The sequence below is a fragment of the Orycteropus afer genome, unplaced genomic scaffold, assembly GCF_000298275.1.
Source record: "Orycteropus afer afer isolate SDZICR_OR568_19922 unplaced genomic scaffold, OryAfe1.0 scaffold00511, whole genome shotgun sequence".
In the NCBI taxonomy this organism is placed as follows: domain Eukaryota; kingdom Metazoa; phylum Chordata; class Mammalia; order Tubulidentata; family Orycteropodidae; genus Orycteropus; species Orycteropus afer.
In genome coordinates, this window is record NW_006922098.1 from 965,820 (window position 1) to 970,043 (window position 4,224).

Here is a 4,224-nt window from a genome sequence, read left to right on the forward strand (position 1 = left end):
GGGCAATCCTACTTCCGTAGTGATACTGCCTCGGAAACCCAAGGAGGGGTCGCTATGAGTCAGGGCTGACTCGACGGCACACAACAACAACAACAACAATGGCATATGAGGACATCTGGAGTGACAGGATATCCAGGTAAAAAGGGGTGAGAGGCAAGGCTAGGCCTCAAGCCCATAGAGCCAAGTAAGGGAGGGAGCAGGAGAGGCTGGGGACCTCTGGGGTGGCAGGATATCCAGGTAAAGGGGCAGGAGGCAAGGCTAGGACCCAAGTACCCTAGAACCAGGAAAGGGAAGGAGCGATCCAGGACCAAAAGTGGCAGGTTCAGGTAGGAATTAGTTAAGGGGAGGGCACAGAAGTTTCCAACAGAGACAAATTTGTCTTTTAGTTTGTCATCCTGTGGGGCTTGTATGTTGCTGTGAGGCTTGAAGCTCTGCTACTGGTGTTTCAGGTGCCAGCAGAGTTGCACATGGTGCACAGGTTTCAGGTTTCAGCACATCTTACAGATTAAAAAATACTAGAAAGAAGGAGGAGGCCATCCACTTCTCAAAATTTGGCCAGGGAAAACTCTATGAATAGCAGAGAAACACCATCTGATACATGGCTGGGCAACTTTATGAATAGCTCAGAAGCATTGTCCAACATAGTGCAGGAAGACAAGCCCCTTGGGTCAGAAGGCACTCAAAATAGGACTGGGAAAAAGCTGTCTCATCAGAATAGAACCAACCTTAATGATATGGATAAAGTAATTCTTTCAGGACCTCCATGTGCTGACACTGCATGACTCAAATTCAGGAGAAACAGCTGCAAACATCTTAATCACTGGAACATGGAATATACAAAATATGAAACTAGGAAAATTGGAAGTTGTCAAAAATGAAATGGGATGCATAAAAGCTGATATCCTAGGCATTGGTGATCTGAAATGGATAGGCTTTGGCCATTTTGAATCAGACAACCACACGATCTACTATGATGGGAATGAAAAATTGAAGAGGAATGTCGTGGCATTCATCATCACAAAAGATGTTTCAAGATCTGTCCTGAAGTATAATGCTGTCAGTGATAGGATAATATCCATATGCCTACAAGGAAGATCAGTTAATACAACTATTATTCAAATTTACACACCAACCACCAAAACCAAAGATGAGGAAATTGAAGACTTTTATCAACTTCTGCAGTCCAAAATTGACCGAACACACAATCGAGATTGCTTATCACTGGTAATCAGAATGCAAAAGTTGGAAACAAAGAATTACCAGTTGTTGGAAAATTTGGCCTTGTTGACAGAAATAATGCTGGAGACAGCATGATAGAATTTTGCAAGACCAAAGACTTATTCATTGCAAATATCTTTTTTTGAACAACATAAACAGCAGCTATTCATGTGGACTTCACCAGATGGAGTACACTGGCATCAGATTGATTACATCTGTGGCAAGAGACGATGGAAAAGTTCAATATCTTCAGCCAAAACAAAGCCAGGAGCTGGTTGTGGAAGAGACCATCAACTGCTCATATGCAAGCTAAACTTGAACTTAAAGGCAATTTAAACAAGTCTATGAGAGCCAAAATATGACCTTGAATATATCCCTTCTGAATATAGAGACCATCTAAAAAATAGATTTGATACATTGAACACCAATGACAGAAAAGCAGAAGAATTGTTGGATGACATCAAGAGCATCATCCATGAAGAAAGCAAGAGGTCATTAAAAATAGGAGAAAGAAAGAAAAGACCAAAATGGATGTCAGAAAAGACTCTGAAAACAGCCTGTGAGCAAAGAGTAGACAAAGCAAATGGAAGAAATGACAAGACAAAAGAGATGAACAGAAGATTTAAGAGCAGCTCTAGTAGACAAAGCCAACTGTTATAATGAAATGTGCAAAAACCTGGGAGTTAGAAAACCAAAAGGGAAGAACATTTCCCAAGCTGAAAGAACTGAGGGAAACATTTAAGCCACTCGTTGCAATATTGAAAGGTTCTCTGGGCAAAATATTGAATGATGCAGGAAAGATCAAAAGAAGATGGAAGGAATACACAGAGTCACTTTACCAAAAAGAACTGGTTGATCTTCATCCATTTCAGGAGGTGGCATATGTTCAAGAACCAATGGCATTGAAGGAAGAATTAGAAGCTGCACTGAAAGAATTGGCAAAGAACACAGTGGAAATTATTGAACAATATCATTAATATTGCATGCAAGTAAAATCTTACTAAAGATAATTCAAAATGGTTTCAGCAGTATATTGACAGAGAACTTCCAGAAATGCAAGCTGGATTCAGAAGAGGACATGGAACAAGGGATATCATTGCTGATGTCAGATGGATCTTGGCTCAAAGCAAAGAATACCAGAAAGCCGTTTCCATGTGTTTTATTGACTATGCAAAAGCATTTGATTGTGTGGATCATAACAAATTATGGATAACATTGAGAAGAATGGGAATTCCAGAACACTTAATTGTACTCATGAGGAACCTGTACCTAGACTAGGAGGCTGTTGTTTGAAAAGAGAAAGGGAACACTACATGCTTTAAAATCAAGAAGAGAGTGTGTCAGGGTTGTATCCTTTCATCATAGTTATTCAATTTGTATGTTGAGCAAATAATCCGAGAAGCTGGACTATATGAAGAAGAATGTGGCATTAGGATAGGAGGAAGAATCATTAACAACTTGCAATATGCTGATGGCACAACTTTGCTTGTTTAAAGTGAGGAGGACTTGAAGTACTTACTGATGAAGATTGAAGAATACAGTCGGCAGTATGGATTACATCTCACTATAAAGAAAACAAAAATGCTCACAACTGATCCTATAAGCAACATTACAATAAATGGAAAAAAAAAGATTGAAATTGGCAAAGACTTCACATTGCTTGGTTCTACAACTGATGCCAGTGGAAGCAGCAGTCAGGACATCAGACGATGTATAACACTGGGGAAATCAGCTACAAAGGACATCTTTCAAGTGCTGAAGAGCAAAGATGCCTCCTTAGGACTAAGGTGCACCTTGACACAAGCCATGGTATTTTCAATCACCTCATATGCATGTGGGAGGAGTGAGCCTCAGGGATCCAGGTGAGGAGAGGAAACCCAGGCATGCTGAAAGAAGCAGGGCAGGAGAACAGGAGAGAGGAGAGGAATAGGCCTGGGGACCAGCACAGATGAGGAGTCAGTTGCAAGGATCCAGGTGAGGAGAGGGAATCCAGGCAACCAAAGCAGCAGGTTGAGAGAGCAGGAGAAAAGAGAGGCAGAGGCCCAGGGACCAGGGAAGATGAGGAGTGAGTCGCAGGGATCCAGATGAGGAGAGGAAACTCAGGTCATGCCCCAAAGCAGCAGGGTGAGAGAACAAGAGAGAGGAAAGAAATAAGCCCAAGGACCTGGACAGAACGAGGAATCAGCTGCAGAGACCCAGCTAAGGGTTGTAGGAGAGGTTTCAACAGGGAGACAAACTTGTCTGTTGGTTTGTCCTACCACAGTGACATGTTGATGTGAGTCTTGAGGCTGAGCTACTGGTCTTTCAAACCCAGCAGGGTGCACATGGTGCATAGGTATCAGCCCAGTTTACAGACTGAGATAGATTAGGAAGAAGGAAGAGGCCGTCCACTTCTGAAAGAATTGGCCAGGGAAAACCTTATGAATAAAAAAGAAACACTGTCTGATACATTACTGACCAACTTTATGAACAGTCAGATATGTTAGAAGGGTCTCAAAATAGGACTGGAAAAGAGCTGCATCATCAGAGTACACCCAGCCTTACTCGTACGGATAAAGTAAAACTTTCGAGAACTCCATTTGCTGATGTAGCACCACACAAACTGAAGAGAAACAGCTGCAGACATTCATTAATCATGGGAACATGGAATGTACGAAGTATGAATGTAGGAAAATTGGAAGTTGTCAAAAATAAAATGGAATGCATAAAGATTGATATTCCAGGCATTAGTGAGCTGAAATGGATGGCTTTTGGCCGTTTTGAATCAGACAACCATATGATCTACTATGCCTGGAATGACAGCTTGAAGAGGAATGGTGTGGCATTCATCATCCCAAAGGATGTTTCAAGATCTGTCGTGAAGTACAATGCTGTCAGTGATAGGATTCTACCATGCAAGTTCATATATCCATATAATATCCATGCATCTACAAGGAAGACCCGTTAATATGACTATTATTCAAATTTATGCATCAACCTCCAAAGCCAAAGATGAGGAAATTGAAG